Source organism: Periophthalmus magnuspinnatus, chromosome 20, assembly GCF_009829125.3.
Source record: "Periophthalmus magnuspinnatus isolate fPerMag1 chromosome 20, fPerMag1.2.pri, whole genome shotgun sequence".
In the NCBI taxonomy this organism is placed as follows: domain Eukaryota; kingdom Metazoa; phylum Chordata; class Actinopteri; order Gobiiformes; family Gobiidae; genus Periophthalmus; species Periophthalmus magnuspinnatus.
Window position 1 is genome coordinate 1,828,385 of NC_047145.1, and position 16,527 is coordinate 1,844,911.

At 40.3% G+C, this 16,527-nt stretch overlaps 1 protein-coding gene across 2 annotated transcripts in view; it reads right to left on the reverse strand.

The window, feature by feature from the left end:
* dpp6a (dipeptidyl-peptidase 6a) overlaps positions 1 to 16,527 on the reverse strand; it is a 383,619-nt gene that overhangs the window by 65,723 nt on the left and 301,369 nt on the right. The window lies entirely within an intron of this gene.

Here is a 16,527-nt window from a genome sequence, read left to right on the forward strand (position 1 = left end):
TTTTTCTTCATTATTATGCATTTTTTTATAATCCGGAAAATACAGTACTTATTTTCAGTAATAAAACCATCTGTAATAGAAGAAATGCAAGATAGATAAGTTCAATGCCATACTGTGTAACATTCTATGCCACTTCTCCATGGAAACAAGCAGGTGGATGACCCCTAACCAGAAAAGTTACATAGCGTACCTTTTAAATAGTATAGTCTATCCTACACATCTGAGAGAAATCCGGTAAAATATATAGATGTATATTTTGTAGGATTTCTGGCCTGAGAACGTCTTAAGGTCCCACTGGAGGAGCTGGAGGAAGTGTCTGGGGTGAGGGAAGTCTGGGAGTCCGTGCTTAGACTGCTGCCCCCATGACCCGGCTCCAGATAAGCGGGAGAAAATTGATGGATGGATCAAATATAGCCATCCATCTGCATGTTTGAGCAATCTTTAATCGCTTATTTTCAAAACGTCATTTTGAAAATAAGCCATCGGCACACGCCCACAGCTCTGAATTTCTCCATTCTCCAGTTTTATTTTCTTAATCGGTGCTACACGCAGGTTTCGGCAGCGTTGCGTAGTCATTTTGGTACAAATGCATCAAAAACACTGCTGCTCGCTATTGTGATGTACAGTTGTCTCTCGCTAAATTGTGGTTCACCTTTCGTTGTCTCGCTGTTTTTTTGAGCAATTTTGCAGAGAGAAATGTGAGAAAATGTTAATGCTTGTGTGAGAAAAGTGTATAAAGTGTGTGGTGAGGGGTTTTACAGCTGCAAAACATATAATAATTGTAAAAAAATAAAGCTGAGACTTCGCGGATTAAGTCGTTTTAGATGAATATTCCGGTTTTAAACGTGGAAATTACAACATAAAGATCCACGGGTGTTGTAGATTATAACTATAGAGCAAACACACACAGAATATGTCGTCTTTAACATAATTTCAAAGCTTAACAAGTAATGATTTCAAATACCACCCACATCTACAGTAATGACTTTGTTGAAAGCTCCTATATTCCACACATCTGTTCAGAGCCTTCAGCCTAAACAAACTGTAGCACCAGAGGACACCCTTGAACAGGTCCAGATGTTTCAATTCCTCTCCCCATAATTTCCACTTTGTATAGGACACATCTAATTTAAACACCGTCTCTGTTCACCTTCGGACCACTGCTGCAGCTCTGCGCCTTTACCGGCCATAAACGCAAGAACAAGCGTGACATTAGGAGGTAATTAGCAGCCATAGACACTTTTGCACACTGCCCTCTATCTGCGGCATATCTAATTGTCCATTAGAGGAGACAGCATTACCATGACAATAGCTTTTATCCACAGAAGGGCTCCCAGATACACTTTTAGACCAGAGACGGGCCGCTCGTCAGCTCTGTGTCCTTGTTAAAGACCGGCGGAATGTTAACGGGAAAAGAGGATTCGATAATGGGATAAATAAAACTGGAATCTGCAGCAGACGATTCTGTTGATTGACTGGGTAAATGTCAAAATCTGCAGCGCTAAAGTAGAAGTAATAGTACTGTGGAAGATTACTTAACTATTACTACTGTTACGTCTGCTACTGCTGCTTCGACTAAATCTGAAACTACTATTAAAACTACTTCAACTGTGACTTCAGCTTCTGGTGCAGTTTTAAAGCTTAGCTGACTTTGCCATGTTGGTTATACTTACTCCAGGACTCAAAAAAGTGGATCACTTGAGTACTACCACTATTCTAATCCTACTAACTACAATTCCTGCTAATACTACTATTCCTACTACTTACTACTATAACTTACAACTACCACAACTACTAATACTAATACAACAACAACAACAACTACTACTACTACTACTACTACTACTACTACTACTACTACTACTACTACTACTACTATTACTACTACTACTACTACTACTAATAATAATAATAATACTAATACTACTATTCCTACTACTTACTATTACAACTTACAACTACCACAACTACTAATACAACAACAACAACAACTACTACTACTACTACTACTACTACTACTACTACTACTACTACTACTACTACTACTACTACTACTAATAATAATAATAATATTACTAATACTACTATTACTACTACTACCACTACTACAGCAACAACTGCTAATAATATTACTACTACTGCTATGACTACGACAGCTACTAATACTACTTCTACTACTACAACTACCACAATTGTAACTACTACTACTACAACTAGCACTAGTACTACTACCACTGCTACAACAACTACTAATAATATTACTAATACTACTATGACTACTACCACTACAATGATAACTACCACAACTACTCATACAACTACTACTACTACTCCTAATATTACCACTATTACTATTATTACCATTACTACTGCTACTACCAATACTACAACAACTACTACTACTACAACTAGCACTAGTACTATTAGAATTATCACTACCACTACCACCAGTACAACTACCACAACTACTACTACTACTCCTGATATTGCTACTAGAACTACCATCACCACTAATACAATTACCACCACTACCCCCACTACTACAAGTACTACTACAACAAAATCTGCAACAATACTACTAAAACTGTGCCTACAGCGTCAAAAATGTTGTTCAAAAGTATGAACAAGGACAGATTATGTAAGACAGGAAAAAGTTTAGATGTTTATTTTTTATTCATTTTTAATATATATTTATTCTGATGATACTATGCTATCACAGTACCTATATACTTGAGAATGACACTATATTTTTCTATGTGTGACAAATAAAGCTGAAACTTGAGGCCATTGCTTTGTATTAATCCACCAGACACTTGAAGAGTCCATTTACAAAAACAGAAAAGTGCCATTTGAAAAAGTCATCGGAGGCTGCAGTTCACTCTGAGTCTAGTGATATACTTTCAAATGCATTTTCCTGCTATCAAAACATAATCCCATCCCTTCTTGATAAAATAAACTACACATTATCGTCACTGCTAATCTCTAGAAGGTCATAACAAACACAAAAAAAAACACTCTTTGGCATTTTTTCAACACGTAGGAATCTGTTTTCACTCTTGGTCCCTTCATTGCTCATAATAAGCGCTGTCTGTTTTGAGTATCCATGACAATATCTGCAACCTCTTGACTTTTAAATTCTGCACACAGTTGAATATTGCCGGTCTCGTGCGGTGCTTATTTAGAACCCTTTGAACCCTTTTCCACAGCAGACACTCCAGTCCCTCACTTGGCTTGTGGCAGAGTCTTATCAGTCCCATGTAGACCCTCGGAGCGCTGCATCCTTTTAAATCCACCTTTTCATGTTTGTTGAATTGCTTCGTGCTTATCCAGTGGCCCTTAAGACACCTCAGATATCCCACATGTATTGGCCTTTTATAAAGCTACCCGCAGAGTTCATATTTCAGACCTTATCGGCTCCTCTCACCTCTCCATCTTGTTGTTTCCGTGTTTGAGAGTCACCGGTCTACCCCGAGCTATAGGCGGTGTACAGGTCCCCCTCTCCCCTCTCTCCCGGTGCACTCGCCCGCGGCCATACTTCCTCCTCTGATCTATACCTTTCTATGGATCCATGTCTTATTAATACAAGCTGCCTCTGCCGTGGGCTCAGGTCTAACCCAGGGCTCTCGGGGGAGCGGTATCAGCCAATAGGAGGGGAGTACTGTGACAGGTCAGAGTACTGCAGGTGAAGGGCCTGAGATACAGCGAGTATCCACACGACAGAGAACAACGGCACGTGTCAGGTCAACGAGCGAGTTTACGTTTGGTTAAAATGCTTATGTTTATTTAGAATGATTCAGACTGAGAAAATACTTATACCTCAACATTAAACTTCTGACCCCAACTTCTGACCCTAACTTTTGACCTTAATGTCTGACCCTAATTTCTGACCCTCACATCTTATCATCACTTCTGACCCTCACATCTGGTCCTCACTTCTGACCCTAATTTCTGACCCTCACTTCTGACCCTCACATCTGGTCCTCACTTCTGACCCTCACATCTTATCATCACTTCTGACCCTCACATCTTATCATCACTTCTGACCCTCACTTCTGATCCTAATTTCTGACCCTCACTTCTGACCCTCACATCTGGTCCTCACTTCTGACCCTCACATCTGACCCTAACTTTTGACCCTAACGTCTGACCCTCACTTCTGACCCTCATGTCTGACCCTAATTTCTGACCCTCACGTCTGATCCTCATTTCTGACCCTCACATCTTATCATCACTTCTGACCCTCACATCTGGTCCTCACTTCTGATCCTAATTTCTGACCCTCACTTCTGACCCTCACATCTGGTCCTCACTTCTGACCCTCACATCTGACCCTCACTTCTGACCCTAACTTTTGACCCTAACGTCTGACCCTCACTTCAGACCCTAACTTCTGACCCTCATGTCTGACCCTAATTTCTGACCCTCACGTCTGATCCTCATTTCTGACCCTCACATCTTATCATCACTTCTGACCCTCACATCTGGTCCTCACTTCTGCCCCTAATTTCTGACCCTCACATCTGGTCCTCACTTCTGACCCTCACACCTGGTCCTCACTTCTGACCCTTAATCTGTTCAATGTTGAATGTTCATTCTTCAGAAATGTTGAAGTTGTAAATAACTACAAGTACAACCACTTTTGAAAATGTTTATAAAGTAATTTTTAAAGCCACAATATGTAACTTTTTAGCCACAAAAAAGACTAAAAGCATTTTTTTTTTCATGTTGTTTGTGTTTATTGCACTGAAAAAAGTAGGAAAACATTTGTCCTTACTCTGAGCACGCTTGCATCTCCACAAACCTGACTCTTATTTGAAACAGAAGAGCTCCTCCTCCTGCTTGTTTCCATGGAAATATTGTTCCTTTGGCTGTAATCTTCCACAGTTTGGGAAAAAAAAAAAAAAAAAAACTTGGTGGAGAATGGAAGTTTTAACTTTGTATTTTCATGGAACCAAACAGACTTGACCTCCAGAAAGTTACACACTGCACCTTTAAATAAACTTAAGTGAAGTCTGCATTAAAAAAATAAAAATCTGGTTCATTGATGTTTTAAGATTATGGAGGTGTGGCTAAACGCAGCACACAGTCGTCATTTTAGAGAATTTCTGCAAGTGAAAATGTAATTTGACAAACCCCTGATGGACGGCCTCATTTATCAACTTCAGACGACGTCTGAAATCACAAAGCAAAGCCCAAAGAATTCAGTCACTATGAACTCCACTATGAAGGATTTTTAATTAACACCACTACTGAATATTTGATGATGTTCATTTGACCAGATGTGACGTGATCTGAAGACACTACCACACTGGAGACTGGAGGGTTGTATTTCTTTGCAGTTTGTGTGGTCTGCTTTGGGCCTGAGCGCAGACAAATGACCCACAACTGAAAAGAAAAATCTCATTTGGTCCAGAACTAACATGCAGCCGGTGCACCGCGGGCCCTAATGTGTGCCTGCAGGGGGCAGTGCGTTTGGTGAGCAGGCAGTGATGGACTGTGGAGCAGTAAGAGGCGGGAAGGTACTAGAAATACATCTCTTTGTGCTGTATTTCATACTGCACTGGAATACTGGAAATAGGAGTAGATATTATGTACAAATGAAAGTACTGTTACTTCACAATAATAATAACGAGGAAGTTGCCATCTACATAACAAAAATGCAGTCCTAATTCTGACCCATTCTTTTGTTAATATCAGATCATCAATACTGAGATGAGCTGTTGTGTCTGATACAGAAGTGCCATGGAGCTAACAGAGTGCAGACTTCTGATTCTGTGTTAAATTCTCATTCGTTTTTCCTATTGACTATCCTCCATCCATTTTGTTCCTCTTTATCCAGGGTTGGGTCTACAGCAGGGAGTCCCAGACTTCCCCCTCCACACACACTTCCTCCAGCTCTGCTGGGGGGATCCTGAGGGTAGCCAAATATGGACGTCACCCACAGCGTCCGGCTCCAGTCAAATGACCGCACAGGTTATGAGTTTGGGAGCTGTTTGTAAATTAGCGTTATAACATCTGCAGACATTGAAATGGGTCACACATTTTGAGCGATTGTAAGTGAAAGTTGATGCATTAGCTCGGGAGCAGTGTGGAGACACTTTTAAATGATCTTTTGGTTTTGACTTGTGTTTTGTCTGCTGATAAATGGATCATATCTGCTTTATTAAACAGGGCACGCTCACATATTGATAGTTGGATTTTCAGAGGCTGAGTTGGATGAAACGGGCTTCTCTCCCCGTGAATAACATTAGATTTCTTCAGCTCTTTTAGCTTGAAACCATAAAAACATGGAGTATTTTATGGTTTCCGCCCGCAGCTCTGGTTAAGTAAGAAGAAGGCCTTATCCTAGCAGGTTAGCTATGTCCATGTTAGCAGGTTAGCGATGTCTGTTTATATATACAGTCTACGTTAGCAGGCTAGCTATGTCCGTTTATATATACAGTCTATGCTAGCGGGTTAGCTATGTTCTTTTATATATACAGTCTATGCTGGCAGGTTAGCGATGTCCGTTTATATATGCAGTCTATGCTAGCAAGTTAGCTATGTCTGTTTATATATACAGTGTGTGCTAGCAGGTTAGCGATATCTGTTTATACATACAGTCTATGTTAGCAGGTTAGCTATGTCCATTTATATATACAGTCTATGCTAGCAGGTTAGCTATGTCCATTTATATATACAGTCTATGCTAGCAGGTTAGCTATGTCCGTTTATATACAGTCTATACTAGCAGGTTAGCTATGTCCATTTATACATACACTCTATGCTAACAGGTTAGCTATGTCCATTTATACATACACTCTATGCTAACAGGTTAGCTATGTCCATTTATATATACAGTTTATGCTAGCAGGTTAGCTATGTCATTTATATTTACAGTCTACGCTAGCAGGTTAGCTATGTCTGTTTATATATACACTCTATGCTAGAAGGTTAGCAAAACTCAAAAATACTATTCAAACTAAAAGAGCTGAAGAAATCTAATGTTATTCACGGGGAGAGAAGCCCGTTTCATCCAACTCAGCCTCTGAAAATCCAACTATCAATATGTGAGCGTGCGCTGTTTAATAAAGCAGATATGATCCATTTATCAGCAGACAAAACACAAGTCAAAACCAAAAGATCATTTAAAAGTGTCTCCACACTGCTCCCGAGCTAATGCATCAACTTTCACTTACAATCGCTCAAAACGTGTGACCCATTTCAATGTCTGCAGATGTTATAACGCTAATTTACAAGCAGCTCCCAAACTCATAACCTGTACGGCTTCATAATGACCCATCGGAGTCCTCATTTTGTCTTGTTTGAGTGGAGTAGCGTCACATGAGCCGTAATGTGTTTTTCAATGGCTCTGTCACTAAACACGAGCGGAGCCGCCTCTGTTCAGAATAATGGGGATTATTAGAGACGCCAGCTACGCTCAAAATAACAATAACACAGTGTCACGTTCAAAGGAGTCTGACAAAACCACAATTTTTTACCTCCCTGAACAAACACACACTTTAACAGTAAAAGGTTCATATGTGCGAAGTGGGTCATGGGTCAACAAATGAAGGTTAAAGGTCGTGCAAGTCAAATTTAAAACACTGGCTCTATCTAAGTACTACAGGGGCACTATGGAACTTTTCTGGGGAAGAGGCCGCCACGTACTTGTCTCCATGGAGATGTTATTGCTTTACCTGGAATGTTCCATAGTATAGCATTAACAGGTACAGGTCAGATCTGTGGTGAGGTGACCCGGGACACAGTAAATTTATGTGTTTTTCAATGTTATTTTGAGCAATGAAACACACACACACACACAGTTGATTAATGCAAGACAAGTAATAATGCCTCACTGTGGAACACTCTGAGCAAAGCCATAGCTCCATGTAGAGGTGGAAAAGTTGTATAGCGCACCTTTAAATAAAAACAAAAAACAAAAACAAGTATTAAAGTCCCTAAAGTGATATGCAAATAAAACTAAACATATGATTTGTTTCAGTTTCAGTTTATTTTATTGTTTAACACTGATATTTCATTACACTTTAATACTGTAAACTGTTAATGTGACAGTGACTGAAAAGCCTCAGGCAGAAGAAAAACTTCTAAAACGCCTCACACCCAAAACTGACTGAAAGAAAATATCTTGGGTTTTGGGTTGACGAAAGCTTCTCCTTTAAAATACATATCTCGGAATTATGTAACAGTTTAAAACCAAGTGTCATTTTATTATAGAAACAAATCTTATATCTCACTGAATTACGGAAATGAAATAGTTCAAGCACCTTTCTTTGTGTGCTGGATTATGGAGATTTAATGCACATGCAGACTTCAGCCTCTACTTTCTCTCTCTAAAACCTTCAAATCAGGCGAGAAATCTAGAGGTAATAATGGACTCAAAATGAAACTTTAACAGTCACATCAAATCAGTAACATCTGCAGTTTTTTTAGCAGCTAAAAAGCATAGCAAAAATCAAAGTTTACTGTCAAAACCAGACTTAGAGAGACTTATCCATGCATTTGTCTCCAGTAGGTTAGACGACTGTAACGTCCTGCTCACTGGCCTCTTCAAACGAGCCTTAAGACAGAACAGTACATCCAGAACACTGCTGCTCAGGTCCTGACTAGAACCAGGAAGTACTTCACACATGTGTCCTGTGCTCAGGTCTCTGGCTCCTGTGGCTCAGAGACTTTAAAGCAGCTCTGTGTGAACAAGTCTCTCCATGGACCAGCACCAAAGAACATCTAGAGCCACATGAACCATCTCACACGAGGAGGACTTCAGGGACCGGCCTCCTGCTGGTCCCAGAGTCAGGACTAAACCAGGACTAAACCAGGACTAAACATGGAGAATCAGTGTTTCAGTTTTTTGCAGTTAAAACCTGGAACATTCTTCCTGAAGATGTGAGACAGGACTCGACTTTGACAATGTTTAAATCCAGACACAAAATGGTTCTGTTTATCTGTGTATACGACTGAAAGGGTTTTATTCTGCACTTTTCTGTTTTAATGTTAATTTTACGATGATTATTTGTGATTATTTATGTTTTGATTTGTGTGATTTTAATGTCTTTTATTATTCTGTAAAACACTTTGAATGACTTTGTGTACAAATTGTGCTATACAAATAAACTTACCTTGCCTCTACTTTAAACCTTTAGACTCTTTCACTCAGCCCTTCGTTTCATAACAGCTGATAAATTTAAACCCATCACTGTTCACTCTATGAAAAAGTAGGTTGGCCATCGCTGTGTCAGAAGAAAACAACACTGTATAAATGAAGTTATAAAGGAGTACGACAGTAGACTGAATATCTCACCTGTTTATTGAACTTTTAATACAAGATCTCATGACTGTATTAGTGTAAAAAACTGTCCTCACTGGAACTGAGATGTGAAAAAAGCTTTTACTTATTTTACTTCCCAAAAACGGAATACATTTCAAGAACAGGCAACACTGGATACACTGGTGCCACTAATGCACTTTAATAATGTGGTGATACATTTATACTCACACCTGCTCCTGTTTTAATGTTTTAATGTTTTTTGTTTGTATTGTTCTGTATTTGAGTGCTCTGTTTCCCTGTATAAATACTTTGTTTTAATCCAGTATCTTGAAATGGTGGCATGAGCTACTTTACTAACAATAGTTGTACTTATTCCTAGTAGTAATAATCGTAGTATTTTTTTTCTGTCTGTAGCACCGACAAGCTCTCGTTTTTGATTAAACAAATCCAACAAGTTGAGGGTAACAATTTTAAACAATTTGCTGTGATAAAACAACAACACAACATTTGGTCACATTTGGTAAATAACATATTGGCCAGAAGCTTGAAAACACCTCAAAGAGCCGAAGGAAGCGTCTCGGGTGGGGGAAGTCTGAACTTTCTTGTATTTATTGATCTGTTTTTATATTTCCCAACACAACAGATGATCCATTTTCTTATTCAAACCTCAACACCCCAAACAAACAAAACGCTCCCAGCATTTCAAAAACAGGGACTGCACAATAACGCCGCTGTCTTTGCTCTTTCTGTGTTTTCTTTTTTGCGAGTTTGAGCGTGCATATGACGGAGAGGAGCGCGTGGGCGGTGGGTAGCGTTGGGCTAATTAGCGGCACCTCTGTCTCCGGTCCAGCGTGTTGGCCAGGAGAGAAATAGTGCTTTTTGAAGCTCGTTCATCTGCTCCTATTATGTGGGATTATGGGCTGTGGGACTGAACTGGCACATGGTTATAAAAAGAAACGCCAAATGAACAAAACGCGCCGCACTGCCATAGCTGCGAACGGGAAGGAAAATGAAAACGGAACAGAAATTTGGCAAAACTGGACGATATGACTTTGAAAAATGGTTATTATAAGACTATGGCAACAAGCGAGGTTTATATTTGAGCCAATGGGCCTTTAGATTTGTTATGTGTGTTATTGTAGATCTTTGTGAACAAATAGTATGTTTTTTGGAGTTGTGTATTCAATTGTGTTTGAGTCTTACTTCTTCTGTGTAACTTTTTAAATGTAAGACGTCTGAACCTGTCCTGTGGAGTGACCTCTCCTGCCCCCTGCTGGACACGCACTACAAATTTGCCATGTTAAAATTCTAATAAAGACTAAATATGTCTCTAGTACTAGTTTAATAATTATGTAACCGTCCCTGAAATACAGCTGTCTCATCACAGGACATCAAACTGTCAAATGCTGAGGTTCTGTAGAGCTGGTGTAGCGTCTGTTCTGAGGTTTGGAATAGTCCGCTGGTCTGGAAACCTAACTGTCAAGTATAAATGTCAGATCCTGGCGGTAACATCATGGGTGTGAATCTAAACAGACACTTCATAAGAGAATGTAGCAACACCGGCGTGAGAGCAGCTCAGGACCCCAGTCTGCTGTACATCTCCATCTCAAAGACACTAACCACTCCTTTGAAGAGAGTGAAGTACAGATCTGAGCCAGAGAAAAGAAATGGTTTGAGAGGGGAGTTAAAGAAGATATTTTTTGTTAGGAAAGACAAACCTTCCTTAAACAGGAATGGAGCCTGAGACATAATCTCTCACCGATCTACAACTCTATTCTCAGACCCAAAACAAAGAGAACAATAGCAGGGTTGTTAAAGGTTGAATAGGGTTGTTTAAGATGAAACTGGAGACCATAAATGTTTACAGTTTCAGTGCAGTTAGCCCCTCTCGCAAGACAGTGTCCACCAGCAATCTCACCAGAACTGAAGAAGCGACTTGGATGAGCAGCAAAGTGTCTCACCTCCTACAACGATTTGTCCAGTTGACAGATTTAATTTCATTTTTTGCTATCATGGGTGTGTTTAATCTGACTGGACCACCATCTTTGAACAGTCACATTGAGACTCTGAAGCTCCTCAGAGGTCCCTCTCATGTGCTCACAGTATGAGTTTGTGTAGTCTGGGGGCAGATGCTGAGGGATTGTAATATTGTCCAGTTCTTTGTCATGTTTGTCTCCAAGTAAAATTTCTCCAGGAGGTAAAAATAAATGGAAACTGATGCACGTGGAAAGTTTTTCAGAAAAGTTCTATTTGCCAAAAATAAGAATATGATCATTATTTCTTTTGACTTGTAACTTAAACCCTTAACCTCAGAGCGCCCCCTGGTGGACACATGCTAGATCAACTCCTTGTGATTTTTGTCGGTTTATATCCTTATAGATTAGTAGAGATAATGGTGTCATTTTCTTACATAATGTATACATGTAATATTACTTTGAAGTAATGTTACTCTTAATTGAGGACAATTTTTAGCTCCTCTCCTCACCTCAGAGTAAAACTGATCGTGAGTACACAGCTCTCTGCTTGGACCAAACTAATGCATCTAAACACTATTTAGAGTTACATAAATATGCTAATTACAACTAGCTAATTATAATAAATAGCTCAATCTAAAAAGCTGTAAAAAGCATGAAGCATTTTTAGTCTAAGTGTGTTCAAATTTGCTATATTTTAACTTTAAAAACTGCACAAATGAAAGAGAGAGGTATGAAAGAAGTATGCAAGTGCTTGAGACAGGGTCAAAACCAAGGGCCCTTCAGCACCAAGAGTTTGGCCTTTGAGATGAAGGGTTAGATGTGAACGAGAGCCCTGTGCTCTCTCCTCAGGGCACGGGGAGGTCACATTAACTCATATAATGATGCTTTATATGCAGAGGAGTGGCCTTGCCTTGTGGTGAACTTTGATGTCTAAACCAGAACTAGAAACTATCAGCTGCTCGAGGGACAGAACGAGCAGGTCCAAGCAAATACAATGAAGAGACTGAGTAAAAGTACAAAGTGAATGTAACGAGCAGTGTCTGGGAACTTTTACAAGTTCAAACATTTACTATGAGTTGTACATTTTTTGCACGTGTCACCACTGAAATTTGATTGCTTTACCTATGATGTTCCATGGTACAGCGTTAAATGTATCTGTCTTCGTGGAGACAAGGATGTCTACAAAGTTTAAGGCCAGATCTGTGAAGAGGTGAGCCCACTCACAGTAAGAATGCATGTTTCTCAATGTTTTGTTTTTTTGAGTGATTTGTGCCTGTTTGAGCAGTCTTTAACTAATTACTGTGTTTCCGGACTATAACCCGCACTTTTTTCATAGTTTGTCCGGGGGTACGGCTTATACTCAGATGCAACTTACATGTGAAATATAATGTTTTTTTCTTCATTATAATTATAATTTTTTGGTTGGTGCGACTCATACTCTGGAAAATATGGTACTAATTTTCAAGACACCATTTTGCCGATCACTACATGCCCACTGTGACGTACTTCCTTTGTTTTTCAATGTTATTTTCTTAATCGGTCATACACCGGCAGCGTCACATGGTCATTTTTGTACCGTTGCTAGCTAGCGTGATGTCGTGATGTTGTTTAGATCGATGTCAGCTCACATCAGGCACCGCCGTTCTCTAACGTGGAAGTCAGTGGCCTTGTTTCTTTTATTAAGTCGTTTTAGATGAATATTGTGATTTAAAACATGCAAATTACAACATTAAGCTCCACAGGTGTCATAGATTATAAGTATATAGCACACGCAAGCACAATGGGTCTGTTTTAAACTTGAAGAAAAAATGCAATGTTTTGTTTCATTACAATTCACAAGTTTGTTCAAGTGTAAATGCGTTCAGATGTGAGTCACTGGACCAGGACGACCTCTGAAGATCTGAGCCGAGCAAACTCTCTTCTTCTAATGCTGTGGTTTACATGAGCGGAGTTAGTCTTTATAAAACATGATCGTGACAGCTGCTATCTGTCAAACACACTCACCGCAGACCAGACACACACACAGAAATAAAACATGTGAAGCTGCTGTAGGGTCTCCACCTGCTGCTGGTTTCTATGGTGATATTGAAGTGAAATAAAGATTAATGTGATAACGAGAGAGGTTTTAAACTTATGAAGTGACTTGATGTCTGATGAAGTCATTTGCAAGTTGTGACACTGGCAGCAGTAATGAGAGTAACAGCAGTGAGTTAGAGATTGAGGGTTGAAGTAATCATGGTTAAGTATGTATGCGTACTTTAAAGAGGAGGTATTTTACTTCTGTGGGGTATGTATTGCTAACACATTACATATTTAGATCACTGTGTTACCTGGAGGCACGTGAACAACACATTTAAAGCGAACAACGAGGAAGACGGATATAATACATGAAGGTTTGAACTTTGAGAGTGTTTAAACAAGAGAGAAATGTGAGAAAAGTGTATAAAGTGTGTGGTGAGGGGTTTTACAGTCAAAAACATATAGAATAATTTTAAAAAATAAAGCTGATACTTCGCGGATTTTGCCCATTGCGGGTTATTTTTACAACGTAACCCCCGTGATAAACAAGGGACCACTGTAAAATGTTTAAATAGTTTCAGTTTTGTTTTTGACACTCCCCTTGCTCTCCATGCTAAGTCACACCCCGCTTCAGAGCGCTAACACCTCACAATCAGCGTACATTCTGCTAATAAAACTACAGCACATCGCATCAGATTTGTGAAGTTGTACTGTCTTGTTTTGTATAATGAAAATGAAAAATGGCTGTGCGGGAGGATGGGTGACGTAGGCTTGTGGGTGGAGTCTTGTACAAGAGGCGTGGGCTCGTACTTTTAACTGTAAGGAGGGTTTAAATGGTGAGCAGTGCCTGGGAGAGGTTGCAAAATTACTCAAACATGCCTGGATAACATATTAAAACACTTGGCATTGGTTTTGATGAGGGAACAATGCTCTAACATCCAACTCCAAAAAGTCAATTTTGCATAATACCTCCTCTTTAAGGTCGTACTGTTGTGACTTTTATCTGTCCTGAGGCAAACTAACAGAGACAAACACCACCACCAATTGCATAATCCAACTATTCTATAAAACAGACAGTGATATGACAATAGGTCCTGGGTACATCAGTGGTAAAAGTAGCTGTGTGAAGAGTTCTTTCTCTGTATTCCCCCCTCCTCCCTCTTAAACTGTGTGTTATTTGCCTCCCAGTGTGCAGTGTAATTTGTTCCTGATGCAGTTCTAATCATTTATCCAAGACTGCATTCACACCATAGACTGTGTACATAAATGGACATAGTTAACCTCCAAGATGCCACGTTACAAATAGAAAGAGATCATGGGCGCACTTCCGGCTCCATCGACTCTGGCTCCAATTCACTCTCGCCCCTCTCTCTCTGTCCATATTAACCCGCTCTAATCCGGGTATTTTCATTTGGCTATTTTGTCCATAAATCAAGATATGAACATTAATAACAGGCAAATCAGGAGTCTTCTTCCTCTGAGGTTGGCTCAAGCTAGCGTTAGCAACAGGTTTGATTGACTTGACTTTAATTGATTGGTGTGAGCGAGAAGGAAAGTTACCTTCAACAGCATCACTCCAGATTGGCTCTTTGGTTGTTATGATCGTGGTCGGAATTTCAAATATGGAAGTCTGCTCCAAATTGGCCCCTATAACCTCTCTAGCCTCGATGAGCTTCATTTGACTGGAGCTGAACGCTGTGGGTGGCCAGGACTAGAACAGGACCAAGACCAAGAACCCGCCTAGGACTCCTTAAAACTGTCTTGCATATTCTACACCTGTAAAATGACTGTTATCTCTGCCCGCTGCTTTAAGACAGCGTGATAGATGTAAACTGCTGATTATAAGTGACAGTGAACAAACAGCGGATCCTCAGACTCTATGTAATTTGATATGTCTCATTGGAAAAGGGAAGGAGCCATTGGCAAAAGCCATTAGTGAAAGTCTGAGACATCATCAGTCACATGGTGTGGAGAGAGCGTCGCTGTGAACACTCAATACACTAAGTGACACATCCAGCTAATAAGCTCCAAGTGATTCTTTTTACATAAACAATACAGAGAAAAGATGACAGATAGGATCAGATACAAGGTATTATCACCAATGTGTCCCCCCAATGTGTCCCCTCAAAGACACACAAATACATATGTCACAAATTAATCTACTTTTACAGTAATAAGTATAAATACAAACTGGAAAAATCATAACGAGTCTAATGCGCCACTGCAAATAATGTTATTAGTACTGAAGCTGCAACTCAGTGTGTTAAAGTACACTGTAACTTTTGAGAGTCCAACACCGGCTTGTCTCCACAGATCTAGCCTGTAACTTGACCTGGTGGCCAGCTTATCTCTTATCTGTATGTATGTATGTATGTATGTATGTATGTATGTATGTATGTATGTATGTATGTATGTATGTATGTATGTATGTATGTATGTATGTATGTATGTATGTATGTATGTATGTATGTATGTATGTATGTATGTATGTATGTATGTTTAATGCCATTCCGTGGAACATTTGAGGCAAAGCAAAAACATTTTTTATAGAGACAAGCAGGTTGTGAACCCCCAAAGTTACATATTGTGTCTTTAAGTTCTTCTTTTGTGACTGAATTCTAATGAAAGCAGAATCGAGTCCCTCTCCATCACTGACCTCTCCCTGTTCACAGTGATCAGACATGGAACTGTGAACAACATGAACACACACACCAGAGAGAGAGGGAGGGAGAGAGAGGGGGAGAAAGAGAGGGAGGGAGGGATGGAGGGAGGGAGGGGGGGGGGGCAGAGAGAGAGGGAGGGAGAGAGAGAGAGAGAAAAAGAGAGAGACAGAGAGGGAGGGAGGGAGGGGGGGCAGAGAGAGAGGGAGGGAGGGAGAGGGGGAGAGAGAGAGGGAGGGAGGGAGGGGAGAGAGACAGAGAGAGGGGAAGAGAGAGAGAGAAAAAGAGAGACAGAGAGAGAGGGAGGGAGAGAGAGACAGAGAGAGGGGGAGAGAGAGAGAGACAGAGAGAGAAAAAGAGAGAGACAGAGAGAGAGGGAGGGAGGGAGAGGGGGAGAGAGAGAGACAGAGAGAGAAAAAGAGAGAGACAGAGAGAGAGGGAGAGGGGGAGAGAGAAAGAGAGACAGAGAGAGAAAAAGAGAGAGACAGAGAGAGAGGGAGAGGGGGAGAGAGAAAGAGAGACAGAGAGAGAAAAAGAGAGAGACAGAGAGAGAGGGAGGGAGGGAGAGGGGGAGAGAGAAAGAGCGACAGAGAGAGAAAAAGAG